The sequence below is a fragment of the Larus michahellis genome, chromosome 9 (genome assembly GCF_964199755.1).
Source record: "Larus michahellis chromosome 9, bLarMic1.1, whole genome shotgun sequence".
Classification (NCBI taxonomy): Eukaryota; Metazoa; Chordata; class Aves; order Charadriiformes; family Laridae; genus Larus; species Larus michahellis.
This window is the reverse complement of record NC_133904.1, coordinates 6,233,275-6,256,155: the sequence shown is the minus strand read 5'-3', so window position 1 is coordinate 6,256,155 and position 22,881 is coordinate 6,233,275.

Here is a 22,881-nt window from a genome sequence, read left to right as displayed (position 1 = left end):
AAGGAATGAGACCTTCCTAGGCCAGGGAGATCAAAAGCACACAAGCCACCTCGTTGGAGGTCAACCTGAAAAGATGGACTGGTCCTCAGAGTGATGTGGTGGCCCCTCGACGTTTATAGTATGTAGCTGCTGAGGGAGGGAATTGAATTCTGACCTTCCTAACTCAGCAACAGGGGTAAGAAGTCGCCAGCACATGAAATTACACAGCACGTAAGGGAACTCCCCCTTCAACATTATTTATTTGGGTGAACTCTCTCTGTATCACAGAAAAGGCTCCAGCATGCTTATTTTGCAAAGGGATCATTTTGTCCAGTTCCAAAGCAAGCACATTAGAAGAATTCCATATAGCCTTCATAATAAATCCACCCAAGGCCCAGCACCCACTTACTGTTGTGTACAGCTTTTTTTTATTTATTTAACCGCCAACAAAAAAATAAAAATTGCACACATAATGAGACAATGTCCTTCTCCTACGAGAGGAGAGTTCAATAGTTTAATTTTTGTTAACCGAAATCCCTTGTACTAAGGTAAATTACATTGCATTTTCTATTACTAGCTCTGTTAATTGTCAAGCAATAAGAGTTTATGCACTCATCCAAAGCAGCAGAGAATTTCCCATAATGTTACAAAATAAAACCTGACAAAGCACAATAATCTTTAGTTTATTGATGTGCTACTAGGCTGTGGAAAGCATCAGATCTGTAATGTGCTTTTGGTTAGGAAATTGGGGCCTAGAAAGATATATTGGGAATGGCAGAGGAATGGCAGGTCCCAAGAATATATACCCATATCCATGTGTGTGCATAAACTAGGGTGTTTTTTCTAAGGAAAATGATGATGGGAGACTTTAGCATCTACAGTAAAGGTTCTAAGACTGAAAGAACCACAAAGAAAGTAGTAAGTGTGTGAATGCAAATAGAACTTGTTAGCTAATAGTATTTCAGGCAAATAGTATTTAAAGACAACATGAAAATCAAGCAAGGGCAAGACTTAGTACCTTGGATGGGATGTTAGGTGTTTCACTATGTCCAGGTTGCCTCTAGCATCTGTAGTTAGTAGATATATGTCTAACAGTCCTGAAAGAACATCTATCCACATGTACGTGTGTGCACCCAAAACCTGCTTGGCTTTAACTAGACAGCCTCACTTCACTGAAGGCTAGAAAAACTCTTGGGAAGGTTGCAAATATGATTTAAAAGCTATATTAAAAACAGGTGGTGGTTTGGGAAGTTCAGGTTTGAGAGACATGCCAAGAGAAAACCAAACCAACAAACCCATGGACTTTGAATTCCTTCTTCTTGTACTGTGCTGTGTACTTGTGGGCATTAGGAAGAATACATAAGACAAGAGCTAAACCAGAACCATACAGATACAACCATACAGATATTCCTGCAGACAGGGGTTTGCTCATCCCATAGTTTGGCCATCGATAAGGCAGAAGCCATGTGTCTGTGGCTGGCAGGATTCTCAGGCTTGGTTCTGTGCTATTGCAGTCCAACGGCTCCCGGTCATCTGGAGTCATACAGAGTCAGCTCATGTCTGCCTGCAAAAAAAGTGTAGACATACCGTTAAGGGAGCTTCTGCCCTTTGTTCATGCCCTCTTTCAGGATCTTTCTTGGGTATGAGATGGCAAAGTGCAGGCTGCTTTTGACACTCAAAGCCAGGGCCCATGATACTGACATGGGTTTTTCTAGTCTTGACAGAGCATATATACGCCAAGGGCAACAAAACAGGGTATTTTCCATTTTCATGGCAAAGAATTAAAAGGTACTTGTTTTCTATACGTGCCATGATTTGGTGGATAACTGATTATGTATTAAGAGGAGGTTCTTAGTAATGCAGAAGTGGCTAAAATTTGGACTTTGCCTATATATTTTTTAGTGAGAACCAGCACGGCTCTTGCCCTTTAGCAGGCAATCATGTACATTTCTGCTTCTCAGAGCATTTATTTTAATTACAAGGCCTTATAAACAAATAGGGAAAGGGAAGAGATGGAGGAAGAGGGGGGGGTTGTCTCTTTATTGTCCTGATTTTGCATTTAGAAAGTAGAAGAGAAACAGAGAGAGAGAGAGAGATTCTCTACCTTGCAATAAAAGTTGGCAAGGTGATAAATTAGTGCTCTCAACTGAAATTGATTACTTTGTGTTCCTATCCAGTTCATATGGCAGCAACACAGATGCTCTGAAACACAGTAATGACACATTGGAGAAAACCTACCAGGTTGGCCTGGTGGAACATTTTTCCCTTTCCCTCCTCCCACCGGCTCAAAGGGTAAAGCGCTGTGTGCTCTGCCCACGCTGGGGAAAGTTACACACGCTCAACACCCTCAGGACTCCCGCTTGGAAACTTTTTAGCCAAACTAAGGAGCATAAATGCTAAAATGACAAATGTCAGTGATTTTTTTTTTTCTGTTCTGTGCCTGGATATAGTTCTAATACTCGAAGGAAGCAGCTGATGTAGCAAAAGGTTGAAGTAAAATCTAGTCACCTTAAGGCAATTATACCTGAGATGGTGCAAGGAAAACACGCAATGGGGCATGTTTTATCAGCATTTTAATTTGAATTTAGCCTTACAGGAGTCCAGATGATAAATTCAGGGGGAGTAATGCAATGGGTATTGAGTTTTAAAATAGTCATTTGGACTTCTGCAATGGCTAAGCTGCTATTTCAGATTTGCTAAACGGGGGAATTGATTGCTTACATGGTATGAGGTATAGCACCATTACAGCCTTCAGCAGAAGAAGGAATCCTGCTCACATGCAACAGGGTTTTACTGAAGGAGAAAAAAATATCTGAAGAAAAAATGCTCAGCAATTTACTTTTCTCATCTGTCAGGTCGCCACGCACTAAATGCATAATTAAGGAGAGATGCCAATAGGATGGACCGATCAAGAGCTGGGGGGCATCAGAATAGCACCCTAAATTGCTACCGTAGTTAACCAGGCTCTAGAACTAGTGAGACCAGCTGGAATGAAGGTAGACCCATGCAAGAAGATGAGATTTCCTGTAATTATTCAAACTTAGAAATGTCATGGATTTCCAAAGTGATCCCTTTGGTAGAAATGTTCTTTGGTGTGAACCTGCTCTCTCTTTTCTTCACTTGGCTTCAATAGAGATGAGCAAATAAAGTCAAGAGCCTTTCTTAGAGAGAGAAAGTCAGCCAAAGGACTAAGTCTTCTTTACCCACATATATTACTGTATATGCCTTGATATCCCAGCATTTCTACTGATTTAAATCAGCTCAGGCCTTGTCTCCAAACCCTTCATCCTGGCAAAGGAAGGACAGAAAGCCTTAGACACCTTTGATCGCGTATGAAAAATGCCTATAGTCACTGCAACTTGTCCGATCAAGTGGCCTCAAACCAAAGCTGTTCATAAACTTCAAGCAGAGGCGAATCAGAGTTGTCCTTTAAAAGGAAGTCTTTCATTTAGCAGTGACTGTATAATTTAGGCGAATGGGGGGGAGCCACATAAAATTATACTTACAAAAATTTAAGCAGACTCTTGTTGAGGTAGTTTTCTTACACTTCCCTATATTGTATAAAATAATAAATTATTTGAATAGTTCTATTATCTGTCCTTAACTGAAACGTACAGTGCCTGTCCTAGTTCCTCAAAAAGCTTGTTAATATGCAATCACCTAGTACAACTGCTAAGTTTTTAAAGGTCACCTATGTTTTATTCATAAAGGGTGGTTTTCTGGAGGGAAAAAGGTTACAGTGTCATGTAATATCATATTCTGATAGAGGCTCAGCTTCAAAAATGTATTTCCTAGCAGTTTGCAGTGAAGAAAGGTAGATTTGTTTGGGGGCTCTTGGTTTGACTGAGACCTGCCATGTTGCACAAAATGTTCGCTGGATGGGAGCAGCATATCACTTTTCAGACATATTTCAAATATTTAGACATTACTGATGTCGCTCTTGCTTCCTTGCTAGCCCAGTTTCAGGTCAAGAGTTATAGTGGCCCGATTGCATTTGTTTATTTCCATTTAAAATACTATTTTAAAAGATAGTAGCGGCAGCCTATGAATGTATTTTGGGACTGGAATTCAGCATAATAAGTGTAGTCCAGTGGAAAAAGCACAAACCCCAAAACGATGGGTGACTGTCCAAGCTTTGACATCAAAGTCTGACCTCTGGGTTAGGGTGTCCTATGCCTGCTCTATGACAGTGGAACGTAGGGGTGCATGCATACCTTCACGTTTCACGGGGCCCTGCATGCCTCATCACATATTGAGCATTCAGCTTTCATCTGAGGATAAATCCCCAAATCGATGCTACCTCCAACTTATGCCTTTGATGGCAACTGTTGCCTTTATTCTAGAAAACTCAGTTCTGTCTCTAAAGAAGAGGAGAAAACGACTCTGTAGTTCATCCCACACCCAGGCTATAACTTAGTTTCCACGTTTCCCATGCTGAAGGGGAGTTTCTCTCTGGATAAAATTCAAGCCTCTGCACCAAGACCACCTGACTTAGAAGACCAAAACCAGATTTTGCAGAAATACTGATCCATAAGATGTAGGAATAAGTGTTATGATTTCCACATAGCAGAGACAATAATTTTCGGGGAGGTGTGTGATGGAGGGACATTTTATTTATTTGCCCAAGTGTCCCATATTTGGTTAACCAGCTGATATGTGCTTTCCCCTGGAAAGCACTCACTGAAAGGAATTAATTTGTTTTTCTTTATGGATTTTTGTTTGCCACAAAATGGGTGGTACAGCTCACCATTAAAAGCAGTTCGTATAGGGAATGTGACCCCAGTGAGTTAATTGGCCTGTTTCAATGAAAAGCTCCCAATTTGAAAGTTCCAGCACTACTGGCAAGGGTGCCAAATTCAGTGAGGTTACGAAAATAAATGTGAACCCTTCAAAACACTTGAAACACAGGCAATTGATGGAATAAAACCATTTTGCTTAGGACAGAGTAAGCTGACTGTTGTTATTCACTCTGTCTCCAGCTGAACTCAGAGCTAAAAGCCACTTTACTTGCTGGTCTGTGGATCTGCTGTATTATTAGCATTTTATTCAATTTTGGGAAACGTGACTTTGCATTTGTAAGTGGATGGTGAGGCTCTGCCTTTTCCAAATGGACGAGGTCTTTGGAGTTATTAAATTATTGAGGAAACAGTTTGTCCCAATTTTCAGACCTAACTTGGCTTACTAAACAAATTTCAATGTAAATAAGGTTCTAAATCTATGCATTCATTAGTACTGTTTAACAGCAATGACATTTCTTTGGCAAGAAAGCTTTCTTTGAGAGCCTATTTAGCCTCAGGTCACTTTAGCTGAGGCCCCAATGGCGAAGAGAGAGAGAGAGAAAAAAAAAAAGTGTTCATGTCAATAAAAGTTTTGTTTTCACTTTTTCTTTAATGGCCTGGTACAAAACTTTAGTTTGGCAACTGATGGAAAGAAGAGGGCCAGAGTAAAGAACGTGTAAGGCAAAATTGTATGGAATCTGGAGAGCAAATAAAGCCTTTTTATGCTATGCTTTTTTTTCCCGTACCAGAACATCATCTTGACCATGACAAAATTGCGTCAGCGTGAAGATACAGGCCAAGAAGTGGTAGCTTTGATCAGAATCACCCTCTGAGCGTACACGCAGGCAGACATCCGTACACACCCAGACGTGCTAGCTTTGGAGCAGGGGATTGTTTTATAAAATAATAACCTAGCGAGAATTCACCGCTCCTTCCCGGTTTGTGCCATCCGAGTCTCATGTCTAGCAAAGAGTCTAATTCGTTAGAAATCAAGGGCTGCAAGTGAAGCCGTCTGTCACAGGGCTGTGGTCAATGGCGGGTAGGGTGGCTTCATGAAGATCAGTGAAGGCAACTTTTCAAGAGGTAGAAAGGATTTGGCTGATATGTAGACAGTCTCCTCACGCTCCACTTGAAGTCTGCATATACTCAAGGATCTACGTTTGGAGGTTTGCTGTGAGCTCTGTTTCCTATCTCAGAAAGATCCCCCACAGAAAACTCAATTATTCTACGTTTCCAACGAATGGGAGAATTTTATTGCGTTTCTTCCTTCGCAAACTTTTGCAGAGTGCGCGTGGTATCGCTATAGTCATTGCCACTGCCATTCCATCAGGTAGTGTGCATCACACGCTTTGCAAAACTTCCCTGCCTCTCCAGGTGACTATAAAAGTTGAAATACCATAAAAGCGGCCACATTTCAGCTCCTTGACTGTGGACTAGGGTAACATAGAAAAATAATCTGCTACATATTTCATAAATATACATAGATAGGAGGTTTTGGGTCTTGGGAGAATAAGTCTTTCTAACATGTGACCTAGCACTCAAAAATGCTGAACTTCCATCTCTTTTACTGTAATACTTTGTAATTTTTTACTTATTTTTCTTTAAAGCATTGCTTTGGTATGAAAAAGGGCTATTTGCGCTCAGACAAGTAACATGAGACTAGAGGCCAGGTCCACACTGAAAACCAGGCATGCATGTTCCATCCCTAAATATACCATCCTATTTGTAATTTCACTGTAAATCTGTGCTCATAAGGATCTTTGTGCGTCTGGGCTCAAACAACAAGAACCAAGGGTTTGAATTCACATTTATCAAGTTCAGACTAGCACGTTACTTGCTGGACTAGCCTTAATTTTTGTTTTTAGTTAACCTGTTTGAGGGATAACATTGCTGAATATTAGGGCACTGGGACTCACAAAGCACACGTGGTGTTTGTATCCAGTCAGCCCTAGGTTGATGGCTTCTACCTCTCACCAATGAAAGCAAAAACATTTCAAGCATGAGGTGCAGAAAGTTTTTTTGTCCCTTTATCTTTTCTTTTCTCTTCCTGCTTGAGAAGCCAAGTGCAGAGCCTGTGGTTGGCAAGTGATGAAGGGAAAAAAAAAAAAAAAAAAAGAATGGAAAGATCTCTCCAGGAATGTTTGCTTCCACTATATTTTCTTTCCTATAACTAATTATTCTGGCTGGACAAAAAATAAAATAAAACACAATAAAGCACAATAAAAACCTGGATGTGTACTGGATTCCCAAGTTTGCTAGGAGCCAAAATTTTAGGTGCGTGAAGGGGAAGAAGAAACGGTCCTCTTCATCCCTCAGCCAAGATATCAACATCACACTTGCCAGTTAGTCTCCACCGTGGTTATCTGATTGGCGTATAAACCGATAATTCCCATCCTGCTCAGAACGGAGCACGCACACACTTCAAACAAACTATTCCCTGGTGCTTGGCTTTATCAGGGACTCAAAACAACAACCGTAAAACACGTCAGCTGAATTTCCCCCCTAGGCATCGCCGTGGCTCAGGTTTTATGCACCAGCCTCCCGCAGGTCTGAAGGGGAGGAAGAAGGGAGCGCTGTTTCCAAGCGTTACTACAAGGCTACTACAGCTCCTCCAGCTTCCCATCGACGGCCCTCCCTCTCATCTTCCAGAGCTTCTCCTTAGCTACAGCAATGAGTGAAACCCTGGAAATTATTAGGAGTTTCCTGGTTTTCCGCAAATCCAACGTTTTCGCCTCTGTCCCGCTGGCAGGAAGCTCTGCGCTCTCCGTCTGACAGCAGGTTTCTTTTTCTGTTGAAGGACACCAAATTTCTCCAGGTGAGGGGCAGGTGCAACTAGAATTTATTGAAGGCACCTGTAGCCTTCAGTTTCAGGAGACAGTCTAAGAATTACAAAAGTGGTTAAAATATTTATTTTTTCATTATAGCTAGCCGGGACTTTCAAAAAACTTCAACAGGGAAGAGGGGAGGAAATCCAATAAAAAACCCTCTGTTATTATATCCTTCAGATATTCCTCTCCTCTGTGAAACATGTGTCCAAATATCACAAGAAACATACCTGGATGATATTCTTGACTTAGCTTAAGACACCGTGCCCACAGGAGAGTTAAAGATGAAATATCTCAGAACTCTGACTTTGTCTCACCTCGTGACTTTGAGCAGGTAACCTCCCTCTGGGCCCAGCCTTCAGATTCACCACAACGTTTAGCGGAAAAAAACCCACAACCCAAGATTCAAGTGTGGATGAGTATTGGAAAATTTGAGATAGAAATCCAAATGTGAAAATGGATCGGGTCTTATCTGCATGCTCCCACATTCCTGACTGTACTGGAAACCCCGTATAGCATTCTTGCAGCTTCTCTTCAGTTATCTGACTGTAGAAAACTTCAGTCTTTGAGAAATGCTTTCTTTCAGATGTGCTCCAGGTTTTCATAGATGCTGAGATCAGTTAGACCTGCTGTACCCTAAATGAGCTGTCTGATATCCCATAACGCAGAGGCCGCGCAAGGCGCAGCCACACAAAGCACACTGAGTGCATCTTGCCTAAATATCCCTTGCTGCTCTGTATTTCTGGACTGTTTTCCAGGATAAAAACCGTCAGATAAAAAAGAATTATCCATTCAGATAAAAATGGATATATATGTAGACGGTTATCTCATTCTTACAAATAAAATCTCAAACCGTTCATGACTGCTTTCTGCTAATTTCCACCTAGCTTTAGGTATTTCAGTGTTACGGCATGCATGATACTCTGTTCTCTGTATATTATTAAAAAACCCAAAAAAATCTAAAACAGCCCATACTTTTAAAAAATGGGCTACTATAATACGGCAGAAAACCATTCCAATGAAGATGCTGTTTTAAAATCTTTATTAATTATTATCGTGATAGACATTTCCAAGGAATTTCAATTTCAGAAGCCTCTACGGTCAACTAATAACTTATTAAATATTACTCAGTCATTAAATATCTTCAGTTTAAAAATGAATATTTAGGGGATAGACATCTGGTAATATGTCTTAATCCTATTTTTAGATTAGATCCTCTTAAGAAATTCCCATATGCTTTTAGATAAAGCTTGAACCTTGCTAATCTTTCTGAATATTCTGTGCCGGCTGCTACGTACGACACGGCCCCTAAAAGCGGTACTTAGGGGTCGTGTTTAGGTTCAGATTTCACAAGGTAATTGCACTCCCTCATTTTCATGTGTTTTCGCACTAGAGCCACAATAAGAGGAGGCGGAAGGAGAAAGCAGGGGGAGTCGAACAATGCTTGCCTATTAATGAAATTACTGCAAACAGACTAAAAGTCAGAATCAAAAATAACCCTGACGTTAATGGAATGCTTATTTGAATCAATTGGGTAGAAAACTGCTCAGTGTGGTGGGACTAACTAACAAATATATGATTAAAGTAGTTCCCAGCTTTTAAAAAATGCTTGAAGTGATCTCTAGTATAAACCAGTGGTAGGTGGTGAGTGTCTTTAGCAATGTTCCTGGATTTTAACAGCATTGCTTTATCTAAATATATTTCTTAGAGTCACAAACCCTAAAAGGTATAAAATAAAGTAGATTGAGATGGATTAGGTTAATTAATGGGTATGAACTGGCCTTTCACCTCAACAATTGTAGACAAGTTCAACCTAAGAGCTTAAATCAGAGTTTGCTGTTCTAAGCTCTAGTAGACATTAATTCACATCATATAATTTGGCAGAGTTGGCCCAGAAATGAACTTGCCATGGATTTGACCCTCCAAGTCAGAAATGGAGTAGCAAACAAAGAAAAAAATGGGATGGAAAGGAAAAAAAAAAAAAAAAAAGAAAACGACAATGTCTCCCAGCTGCTCCCTTGACTTGCGGATAAAATAAGAGCGTGTTTTGAAGGTTTACCCAGACGGGTAGTACGTGCTTTTGTGTGGGGATGAACACTAGGGACTCAAAAGGCAAAGGAAAACATTGCGGGGAGCCAGGGGACACATGGTGGAGTTTCAACTGGAGGCTGGATTTTAGAGCTCCTGGGCTCTTTTTGGGGAGACTGCACCTTGGCAAATGCGTGCTTTGGGCTCGTACTGGTGGACTTTGCATGTTGGCACAATTTCTCTGCACTTCGCGGCGCCACAACAACCACAGCTTCACAAACAGCAGCACACTGCATACACAGCTACGCAGGAGTTACGGTATCAGAGCAATTCCTCTGCTCTTATTTGCATGCCTGCAGCTCTGCAGGGGGTCGCACACGTAGAAATGGAAGAGAAATAGATAAAATTCATTAATCCTTTTGTTTTGTTTTTATTATCTACCTGGAATTCAGGCATGAAACTACCAGATCATTACTCACTGATAACTGCACAGGCAATAGCAAACTGTTCCACGAATAAATCTTTCGCCTGAATAAAGCAACGGCAGTCGTAATGCGCCTTTAATGGATTTATCAGTTTTACATTAAATGCCTTTTATTTGAAAGCGCCAATTAATTTCATAGATGTTCCCCAGCACTGTTTATGGTGGTCTCCTGCCGCTGCCGGGTTCACCCGGGGAGCGCCGGCCGTTTGCGTGTATACCTGAGCATCCATCGCGTTTTTTCGACTATAATAAGCAAATATAGCCGGCAACACCCCAGGAAAAGCGAACACAGGAGCCTGTCTGTCTTTCGCTTTCTTTCCTGGTGCCCCACTTGGCCTCCTCCCATGAAGACCAGCGGCAGCACCAAGCCCAGAGCACCCCGTGGTGTGGCATCACCTCGGCCGTGGGACCCCACGCAACACCGCCCCGGCACGAGCCGCTCTCGCCGGCCGAGCGGGCGGGTATGAATCAGAGAGCTGCGAACAGCTGAGTGGCGGACGGATTTAAGGGAAGCCCTCTGTCAAAAACCAGGCCAGAAGAATAAGATGAAGCACTCCTCCGGGCCTGCAGGACCGCGGCAGTTATTAGCGAATATTTGTACATTTGGCAGCAGGATTATTGTTTCACTGCTAATGCGATATTTTTATTATTTATTTTTTTTTTCCGGCCCTGTGTGGCTGTAATGTACATCACAGGCTTTTCGTGAAGGTTATGGTTTAAAAAGAAGAAAAAAAAAAAAAAAAGAAAAAAAGAAAAGGAATGTAGTGCTCTAAAAATAGGTTCGTGCGTTTGGAATTGCGTTCAGAGACCAGCAACCACCGATACCGTCACAGCCTGCCTGCTTTTAACTTTTCACGTGCTGTAGGCTCTGTGCGCAAGCCAGCTGAAGCAAATATCCTCTATTTGTGTGGATTTGGGGTACACAGTAAAACCAAAAGGAAAATATGCAGGGGACTGACAACGTCTGGATCATTACTGCAGTTAAATCTGTCAAAAATATGTTGCTTAAATACGTTTTGTCAGAAAATGGGACGGGGCAAGGAACCAAAACATGGACAAATTAGTTATTTCCTATTCTTACTTTTCCATCCAGCTCTACTAAATAGTTTATGCATTAATATGGTACTTGAGTTCTTTCAGTGCTTTCAATGAGACCTGTACCTTAGAGGGAATTTCAGCATGAAACAATGAAAAAAGCATTAACTTGCCATTCTTCAACCTACTTGAATTGAACTCAGCCAACAACTGTTTCACAGTTCAGGTGATACCTCTTTATCTCTCTTGTCTTTGTCTACTATAATTCTGTACACAACTAAGTCTATGATTTTTTTTTTTCTGTCTCACTGCATCTTCTCTACATTTTTTCCGCTCAAGACAGGGTTCACAGATGCCTGTGAACCTCGTGCTGTCCTAAAAAGGAAGGTTTCCCCAAAGTCAGTCTACGCGTGGGGGAAGATGAAGTCTGCAAAAGCAGAAGAGATTGTGGGATCGGGAGACCAAGTATGCAGAGGTTTCATGCTGTCACCAACTCTGAATAAATGCATTCCCAGAGAGAAGACGTTCCCCTGCCTCATTACACAGTGCTCCTGCTGATCAAAAGAAAGGTAGGAAGATATTATCAATGTATGAAGCCACGCTGCCCTTTCCCCTCCCCTCTTTTTATTTAGAATGGCTCTTTTCCAGTTTGTCGAAATTCTCTAATTGACCTGGGTTACTACTTGCTGGTTTTGCAAAGCACAAGCTAAATTTGGACTGGTAGCATTTTGCATTCCTTGCCTCAGGAGCAAAAAAAAAAAAAAAAAAAAAGAAAAGAAATCCAAGAAGACCAACACTGACGACCCATCGTAACCCAAGTTCAGCTCAGGTGAATGCAGAAATCTAGGTCAAAATCTTGTCCCACTAGGCTTTACAGTATAATCAGAGTAGAAAGGTCCTAAAATACTCAGATTACTCCATTTTATATTCCAAGTGAGTGAGCAATTAGAGAAAGCGCCGTAATTGCATTAACCAAGCACAAAGTTCTCACTACAGCTTTTCACTGGGGACTCTCAGCGTTCAGTTGCAGTCACACTAAGGTTTAGTGGAGGTATTTCCCTTTGCAAAGCTGGATTCCTGTCTGGATGAGGTTTTCTACTTACCTGACAGACACTCTGTGATCCATTTGCCACACCATGCTGTACACAAAGCGTCTTAAAGTTGTGACCCGGCCTCGTTGTATATAAATGCTGTATTTGGCATCTATAACAAATTTCACAAAGGGTGAAAAATCTACATCAGGAGGAATGAGGAACGGGAAAAGCTTTGGCTACTGATAGGGGGCTGCATGGCATGCAAAATTGGGCCATTGACTTCTGGCCTTTGACAGTCTTGAGGTTAGATCTGGCTTCCATCACCAGTGAAATGATCATAGGGGTTTCGCTTCAAAAATTAACACTCAGTTTGATTGAGTTTGACAGAAATAGCACACAGATGCCAAGAACCAAGTCAGACAGAACTGGGTTGTTTGGTGGTGCATCTGTTGATGGCAATGCTGCATTCTTTCATTTGCCCTGAGCCAACAAAATAAAAATACCTGTGACATAAGAAAGCGTTTAAAAAAATAGCATTTTTTTACAACATCTGCAGCACACAGAACACAAGTTGTAAATAGCTTGGTGGGACGTAGAAGTCAATATACCATTTTTACAAATTAAAGCAAGATTTACTTTCAGATTAGACTAGCCTAAAATCCGCCTGGTAGAAAAGTCGCTTAAATCTCACCCTGACATTCTGGTTGTTAGATATTATCTCGTGAAACTCCAAACCTCAAAGTCCAGTTTGGAGCCAAACTTTTAATATTTGTGTGGTCTAAAAATCAGAAATATATGGTCCACCAGTCAGAATATATCTTTTGTCTGTAAATCGGGGGAGAACTTGGATAAAAAACAAGCGTTCTGTGAGGATTTTAAGTGCATCCTCCTTTTAGCCAGATCTAAATTGCCATCAGGATAAGAGGTTTTTCTCATGGTATTTCAGCCTCCACGTCTGCTCCCAAACAGGAAGTGCTGAAATGTGTACAAATAACTTCATAAAAAATAATTTGAGATACCACAAATAAAGAGAAAAACATTACACTAACTTTCTCATCCTTTAAAACGACTTGAGCTCCATGAGAATGAAATACAAGGAGCTCCCACAGAAAAGCTCCTTGTTCCTTCTCATAGAAGTCCTTGAACGTGACCTCATGGAGAGTTGAGAACGTCGTTAATGCTGAAAGGAGGAGTTCAAATCTACTCTCCAGATTTAGTCACAAGGGGTGGGGTTTTTTAGGTAAAATGTTTTTTGCTCTCTGGGCCTGCTCCTGAACTCCTGAGTCAAAGGAATACCCGTCAGACAGGGAAAGCTAGCAATGTAACTGCATAGAAAAAAAACTGATCCTGGCCTCAGCTGTACTTTGAGGAGATCTGAAAGAGTTTACAAGATTGGCACTGACTTCTTGAGGAGCTGGGAAAAGTGATCTGCTTATTCCCAGCAAGACTGAAACATTTCATCCAAACAGCAAAAATACAGCCTGTTGCTGGAACTACCATACTTTTTATGTTTTTAAAAATGCAGAATACTTTTCATTATGCCAGAACTCATAAAACTCTAGCAAACGTATCATACTAAGCCTTCAGAGATGGAACCAATTCTGTTTGGTTTTGGTTTGTTTTATTGCCGGATCACTGTTGTAATGGGAGATGTCATATACCATAGTTCCAAAGAAGGATCTGGCTTATTTTTCAGGGTTTCTCACCAGACAGTAGGTAGGGGCACAATGCCAAAAGGAGCCCTATGAGTGCTCCTATATAGAAGCCTGGCTAGGAATTTAACGGTACTTTTCAGATGCAGAAGTGGTGGTCAATTTGCTGCTTTTAAACAGGCACGTTCCCTCGTGTGCTTTTGCTGATGTGCTTCTGGAATCAGTTCCAAAAGGTGTCCTGAAATAGAGAAGTGAAGACTGAACTATCATATATTCATTTTGCCATGTAAACTCTGAAGGAAAACACAAAAGCACTTGGCTGAAACGTGACCCTCAAAGCTTTCATGAAAATCCCGCGAGTCTAAATGAAGGGCTCCATTAAAGAAAAAACAAATCCAAAAGAGTTTCTCTTGTGCAAAACAAAGGAAATTACTTTGATGCCTAGAGACGCAAAGACAGAACATGTGGAATAAGCACACAAACCCTGGTTTCTCTTCCCTCTGCAGGAGGTGGAGCCAGAAATCTTCAGGCCCTGGATGGTTCTGGGTATGTCGTCTTTTCTCCGGTTGCTGTGGATGCTCCACTTTCACCCTGTGCTTTGTGGCACGTGGTTTCAGACGTGGCCAGGAAAGGTGGAGGATTTGGGCTGTTTGGGAATCATTCTGGTCTGTGGCAACATCAATGTTCAACCTTGCCCACCCTCCCTACCTAAATCAGCACTAAACAGAAAGCACGATAGGGAACGTTTAAGTCACAATGCTCTTCTGACCAGATAATTCCCTTTTTTTAAGAGGTATTTTCCCAAGGAAAGTGACCACTTTGCCAACAAAAAAAGAAACCACAACCCACTGAGTAAATCTAGCCTCATGGAAGAGGCTCGTTAGTGGCTCTTGTTAATGAGAATGGTGTTTTGTGGACAGACCCAAGAGCTGAAATCAGGGCTACACATAAAATATTGGGCAAACATGCCTAATTTCACTTGCAGAGAGTGTGAGTTTCACAAAGCCTTCCAAGAGGAAAGCAGTCCCAAGCTAGTGTGATTTCTTTTGACTCTTTCAAAAACCAATGTTTTCTGGAAATTCCTTCTGGAAAGAAATCACAGCTTTGTCTTTTCACACTCTTTTTGGATGGGAAAAAGTCAGAAACATGGAAAAATCTGCACACCATCCAACTCCAGCCATATGATTTAGGATTACATGATCATAGTTAGGATAAAACAAAATGCAAAGTGTTTTACAAAATATTTTGCTCATTCTGGTTGGGTTTTTGGTTTTGTTTTGGTTTGTTTTTTTTTTTCCTGTAGGGAAACTGAGGCATAGGCAGGAGAACAGATTTGAGCAGCAGAGTTGCAGAGCTGTGAACAGAGTGCAGAGCTCCTGATTTCTGTCCAGCTCTCAAAATACAGGCCTGGTTACTACAGTGAGCATGGTCCTACTGGAAATATCTACACTGCCTTTGATAGCCGTGCTTGAAAAGGGAATGAGGTCCACCAGGCATTTGCACTCCAGCTGATTGATAGCATCTATTTGGTCCACCCCATACAGCATCCACTCTTCAGCCACAGGCAAACCTGAGTCTGGCGGCCCTCTCACACGCCATTGTCGCTGCCCTTTAAAAGGGCTGCCTGATATTTTTAGACTATTAAATAGTCTGAAATAGCCCATATCTATTTTTAGACGTTTTCAACTTTTTTAGCTACCTAGGCAGAACCCATTTCTATGGTGGGACGCGGTGAGGGCAAGACTTTAAATGTTACCACGATATGGCCTTCGTACTCCAAAACAGATTTAGTTTAGATAGATACCTGCTAACATCAACAGGCCCCAAAAGGTAGCCATCACCGGGGGGTGTTTGGAGGTCGTTGTACATTTAATGCATCTACACAACAGACATCTGCCTGAAATTCCTGCTCGCACAAGAGCACGAGTTCCTAAATGCTCAGAAATGCGGGAAGTAGCTACTCAACAGAGTTGTCCGCCACCCAAAGTAGTAGGACCACAGGTGTGATGGAGTTGTATTTCATCAGCATGACATAAAACATGGCTCAGTGACTTTATTTTAAATACTGTTCTTTCTAAAGCTTTCCCTTATAAAACTACAGGCATGGAGCTGTCAACTGGGGGAAAAGGATACCTTTAAATCCAGCCTGGCATGCATGTGTATATTTATTTTTATAAGTGAAATATAAACGGACATGCTGAGTTCCAAGTGCTTGATGGATAAAGGAATTAAATGATTTCATATATCTCTCTATATAAATATACAAAAAACTTTCCCCGATGGGTCACAGAGGATTTCATGTGGATGTGAACTCTGTTTACTGTTAGTATTAGGGAAATAGTGGCTTTTTAACAAGTTACTCATGCCTGGAAAAAATCCCAGTATTGCAAGTTGTCCTAGATTCTCTGCCAATTGTCCGTGGGAATCGTCAGGATGGGAAAAGTTCAGATGTGTTTTAAAGAACCAGCTTAATGGAAAATGGGAAGGAGAAAAAAAAAAGCTACTGTGTCAATCTCCTGGGTAAGAAGAAGTAAAATGTGATTTGACTGGTTTATTTCTTCCTTTTTCTTTTTCTTTTTTTTTTTTTTTTTTTTTTCCCCCTTTCCTCAATGCTTTTGGATTTTATTCTCACCCGGGCAAAGAATTTTGTTCAGGCCATTTGCCCTAATGAAGAATGGCTTTGCTTCAGCTCTTTGAGCAACATCAGCTCCAGAGTCCCTCTCTCCATCATTGGCGTGTAATTAGAAACTCTCGGGATTCATTCTTTCGAGCCCATCGGAGTGTTTAGTGCTCTGCGGATGCCCAGGGAGCCCTGGGCTCTGCCTTCAGGGATTTTACAGTTCCAAAGTCGATCTCACGTGCTTTTCCTCGCCCCGCCAGCCTGCAAGGAGAGGGGCCGCAGCATGCCCTGCGCCGGGGTGAAGGTTCGCGAAAGGGCTGAGGACCGGCATCCCCCGTGGGGCTCTCTGGGGACAAAGAGTCAGCCCCTGCACGACCCCTACCCCCCCAAAAAAAAAAGCAAAAATTCTCCAAGAATCACTTGTTTCCTATCGCAACCAAGACTTTTAAAACTCAGGGCATCGATCCTGTGACTCCGGAGACCACCAAGTGGCTAACGGTACCGGAGCTAGAATCCCTCACGGATGTCACATTTCGAGAAGCATTAACCCACTGATTTGGCTTTAAATAGCAATGGTGTTACAGAACATGTCACTAATTATTTGCTCTCCAGCAACAGTGTGGTGCCTTCTGGTACGTGCACACACAAAAAGATGAAGGTTAAGTAGGGGGCTTTCTTCGGCTTCCAATAGACACATTGTGTCATCGTGACACCCAATAAATCCACCCGCCGTAGGGGGGAAGGACCGTGCTCTTCCACTTAAAATTGCAGGTCCGGATTTCGCAAACCCTTTTTTTTTCTTTTTATTCTCCCCCCACCACCACCACCCGCCCCTCCCCAGCAGCTTGTGCAGGTACCCCAGCCTGAACCTCGCCAAGCGGAGGGGGCAAAAACCTAGCACCCGTCTCCGATCTCCGTGTCACACAAGTAGATTCAGAGCCCCTATTTTGGAAACTAAAAGGAGCATCCAATATCATCTGGAAACAAGCTGTTAGTCTGGATGCATTTTTAAGATACAGTGTGGGGGGAAAAAAAAAATATGGATTTTGTTGCGGATCCAATATTTTTTTTCTGCTCAAGACCCAGCCAAAAATTAGCTTCGTTTAAAATAAGATTAGTCATTTATGGGAACTGGTTGTACAGTTTGGAATTTTTAAGGGAGTAGAGAAAGCAGCTTTTCGGTACCTTAAATATTTATATTTGAATACAAAATTATTGAATACATCTAACAGCTACAGAGCTTGACATCATCATTTTTCTTACATAAAGTTTTGCTAAACAATAGCACTGCGTGGTCAAATCCCCCCCCCTCACTCCCTCACACCCCAGCACTGGTATGCCCTCGTTTGGGGGGTTTAATTGTCTTGGTTTATTTCAAACCACATTTCAGGCTCGCGATGGGAGACGCTGCCAGTCCCACTCAGCATATTTTCACATGTATAACACTGAACCGAATTCTTCGGGGCCACTTTTTATTTATAGAGTTAAGAGGGTGGGGGAAATGCTTAGGCGATGCTGGAAACCAAAAAGTATTTGTTTGATTTTGGGGGATTTTTGTTATGGTGATTATTATGATTGATATTACTATTATTAGAACAGGAAACTAATTCTCCATGTGAGATAAAGCCTGTTACCATTTTCACACACACAGGGGGGAAAAAAAAAAAAAAGAAAAAAAAAAGAAAGAAAAAAAAAAAAAAGGCTGGTGTCAAGCAGCCCCAGAGCCTGTGCAATTCGCATTGCGCAGTTTTTATTTCCTTTTCTGGCCCCGGCGACGCAGGATTACCGTGTGAGGTTTCTCCTCTGCAGCATGCCACTGAAATGAATAAGATGCTGTTTACGACACGGCTCCCAAAGGGACACGAGCGAGCAAGAACGCACGATGCAGCCGCGTTGCGCAACGTCCTCTCCAAAGGGGCTGAGCCGAGGGCTGGGATCGCCACGGCTGCTCCGGAGAGGGATGGACACCCCGGAAACCGATTCCTGCCGGCGCTCAGAGCATCCTCCTGCCCGAAGCTCGGCGCAGCGCTGAGGCAGGGCCGGGGGGGGCTCTAAGCTTTCGGAGGAAGGTGAAATCTCCGCAGCTGCTTCAACTAAGTCTAGGTTGGCAGCGGGGAAGTTTATTCTCCGACTCCACACAGCCGCGGGCTCGGAAGATGCCAGTGGCTGTCACACGGCGAAAGCTTCCTTAGAAAAGGGGCTGTTGAAGCTGTGGTATCACCTTGCCTATTTATGCTATATCGGGGACGGCATAATTTGTGATGCAATTTGTAGGGCAATTTTACCAAAGGTTGTTTCTGCTGCTTAAAAACCAATGTGAAAAACCAGAGCCAGGCAGATAAGATGGTTGGTGATAAATCTCACAGGAGTCCAAACCCTGAGAAGCAGGTTTCCAGTTAACTGAGTGCCCCTTTTTCCATTGAAATGTTTATTATTATTATTATTATTATTATTATTATTATTATTATTATTATTATTATTATTATTTCAGTGCTGCCAGATATCTCTATCATTTGTTTTTTTTAATGCACTGGTGAAAAGGAGCAGAGCCACAGAGAGAGTTCTCCAATTCCAGGGAATTTCTGTGTCTTCCTTTTCGTTTGGTTTTGGTAGGAAATGAAAAAGTGGTTAGTCTGCAAAAAAACACACTTTCAACCAGAAAATATGTGCAGCTGGATGAAAAAAAGAAAAAGTTGTACTGCGGAACATCAAAATATTTTCTTTTGATTTTGCTTTGTCATTTTTTAAATTACACGTAGCTTACATCTTGAAATGTTCAAACCCTCTTGTCTGTAAAATGTGGGACTTTTCTACCTGAGAACATCAAAATGGATTTTTTTTTTTTTATTCACATGAATAAAATGTTTAGACAAGAACACTTTCCCTTTCCCACTAATCCTTTCCCACTAATAATCTGACGGCTTGGAACCATGAAAAAATTGTTCAGTGGAAATTATTGCTGGATATTTTGAAGTCTTTTATCTGGACCAGGGACCTGCTGTGTGGGGTGTGACTCTGAGAGTCTTGTCTTGAAAACAAAGTGACCTGTTCATCAGCTGGTGTTTATACAGAAGATTTTCAACCCAGGGGTCAAAATCAGAAGTACATTAGAGTCAGCATCTGTTTACTGGCAGAAGATTAGTCTGTAGAATAGCGGTTGTGTAGATTTCTAGCAGGTTCAACTATTCTTTTGACTTCTCTCCAGACGAACAATGGATGTTCAGGTTTCCAGCTGAGTGTTCAGGGCTGGAAACACTTTCGCCCTCCAGCATCGCTGCCTTGCCCGTCCTGGCCGAGGCACGCAGAGCACAGCCGCTCCAAGGCACCTCTTCCAGGAGGAGTTGCCAGCTCAGGACATCCTCTCTCAACAAAGTGCAATTTCCAATGGCACGAAATTCATAATCTTCCATTAAAACACCTTGCAACGTGAGCACTCGAACGCCTTAAGCAGGAGGCCCAGACCCCCTTTTGGTTTTGCAGATGGCAGGGGTGTTCCCTTCGCAACCTGCCTGATAGAACCCCCTACCAGGGCTTTTGTAAGGCTCTAAGATTAATATTGATATAATGTCTCTATATTTCTACTTGGCACCTGTTGAATTGTTGTACTTGCCCATTAGCACTCCATTTAACATCAGAAGTCAGTTAATAAATTCTTCCTTCCTGCATAGGAAATTGACTAAAAGACACAAAATTAGCTTTTAAATTTTAAAGAATTAAGATCTCTACAACGCACTTTTTCCCTTTATTACGTTACCTTGAAAACGAGTGTCAAGCTGCATTCTCAGCACTGCTATAACCTGGGAAGACCCTTTTGCCTTTCAGCCCTCGTGTTTAATGGATGGTTCGGGGGGAAACAATGCGCATCTTTTCCCAGCCTTTGCCCTCGGGCAGTTCTCAGGAAAAAGCCCAGCTTGGCCAATTGTCCAGGCCTGAGGCCTGAGAGGTCAAAGAGTTCAGGCTTTTGTGCTGGGATGCTCTTCTTGGATTTCTTTACAGTCTTTGTCTGGTAACAGATAAATAACTGCTGGTTTGGGGGGGTTTTCCCCCCCTTCTGCCAACAAAAAGGGAGTATCCGCCCCCCGAAAGGGTAACGGAGTAGAGAGGGAGACACTTTCCTTCGTGGACACTTTTTATCATCTTTATTTTCAGATCAAAAAAGACAAAAGTTCATTAGACTTTAGCTGCTATTATTATTATTATTATTATCATCATCATCATCATCATCATCATCATCATCTAATCCTGACTTTGTTTGTAAAGTCGTTCTGAGACACAGACCATATACCGGGACGCCAAACCACACGTTCGTCACCAGATACGAATGTTCATCTCTGGACCTCAGTCCCCGTGAGAGCAGCTGCACACCTGCCGCACCGACACGGCCTGAAACTCCAAACTGAAATGAAGCAAACTTCGGGCTTGGTGCCCAAGCCGCCTCCGAGCTTCCCAGCTTCTGCCCATTCCTGTTTCCACTATGGAACAGCTATTTCAGAAATATTGTTACAGTCAGTCGGCATGTACCTGATAAGACGTCGCACATTCAAACTTCAAAACAAATTGCTTTAAAATGTAGCTATTTATACGGAAAGGAAAGTTTGGAAAGTCAGATATTCGGTGTTTGGGTGGGACGTGGAGGCTGAGGAGAGGCTACAGACGCAATTCAATACAGTGCCATGGTAGTACGGACAGATGCACGTAATTACTGCTGGTGGCCATCATTATTCCAATTTTACTTTTATCTTCTTTTTTTTTTTTTTAATGTCTGCCTGTCTTGCTGATGATGTCTCTTTTATCAAGCAGTCTTTGAGGATATAGGTAAATCCCACTTGTCTCGCTCTTGGGAATAACCCTGTTTACCATTTACCAGGTGCTCTCAGCTCACGCTTCTCTTCAGTCCAGCCAAAGGTTTGGGTTAAAAGGGGAAGGTTTGGCAAACCCCCGTTACTCCACGGCCTTGTTGTTGAAATCATAGAAGTCCAGAACCAGGGTGTGGAAAGCCGTATTGTATAAACACCCTAATGCATGACACATGACTAAGTGATAAATCCTGACACGTTTACAAAACAAAATGAAAATCTTCATTTGTCTTTAGGAAAGGGAAGTGCTCCCACGTGTTTAGACATCTGCACACTCAACATGTGGCAATTATTGCGCTGAGGAATTGGAGCACTTAACTGCTGCGGCAAATTAAGGCTCTAGTGATCAGTACCTTCTCGACACCACAAACAAAGCAATTGGTGGTTTTAGGGCTATTCAAGCCGAGGGATGCTTCTGAATGGCTTAATCCCATCAATATAGATTTACCTCCAGCCCAAGCAGTATCAGTTGTTTCCGTTTCGTTTCTGTTTCATTTGACTGTACATAACCATCGTATCCTAAAGCGGTTTGTAAGCCCTACTTTTGTATGTTTGCTTAAGTACTGAAATTAAATACACATAATGAAGCCATCTGCAATGAGCAGAATTAATAACTGGCGTACCATATTGCTCTGAGATTGTTGAGTATACAAACACATAGTACACACACACACACACACACCCCGATCTCCACACAACTTGGCATTTCTCAAAATTTTACAGTGTTTGTTTGAATGTATCCCAAATTCTTAGTTCCCGTGGGATTCTTATTTACTTCGAGTGGAAAACTCACCGCTAAGTTTATCTCATAAAATAAATTTTTAGGCATCCTGTAAGAGGTCTTCTATTTAAAACAAAATTTTAAAAATGTAATGTAATACACACTTTAAATAATTTGTTCGGGAAAATGGTCAAATGGGGATTGTAAAATGCCAAAAGTGATTTATTGCAACGCTGATTCCTCTTGTACACCCGGATACAGCAGTCCCACACACATGAAGCATGGCTAGCTACGCCTTTCAGAGTTGCCAGTGTTTGTTTGTGGGTGCCCAATGCTCCAGTGCATGGTTATGATTACTTGGTATTATCTCCCAGGATTTTCTGTGAAAGCAAAGAGAAGCTAAGAAGCAATCAACACTGGATTGTACCTGTCTTCTATCCAAACATGTAAGGATCGGATTATTAATGCCTTCTCAGGCAAACCTATGTTTGTCTTTATTTCACAAGCAATTTTCATATCAGCCTCAAAAATCAGAAGAAAAAGCTCCGCTGAGCCAAGGTTAAACTGAACTTAGCCTTTGAACTTTTACGAAGAATGTAAAATTAAGTTTAAATTCACTTTTATGGAGTGACCTCTTTTGACAAATTGTGGCATGTATGCACACACACACGCGCGCACATGCAAACACAAATATACTTACATAATCCAATCAAAACTTCCATTTAAATTACCGTGAATGGATTGCACATTCCCACATTTCCTTAGAAACTGAATGTCACAAAGTGAGAGTGCTTTGGTAGCAATTGCATTATATCAAGTTTCTTTTCAGGTTACCAAGCACCAGAGGAAATCTAGGGTCTTTCAGTACG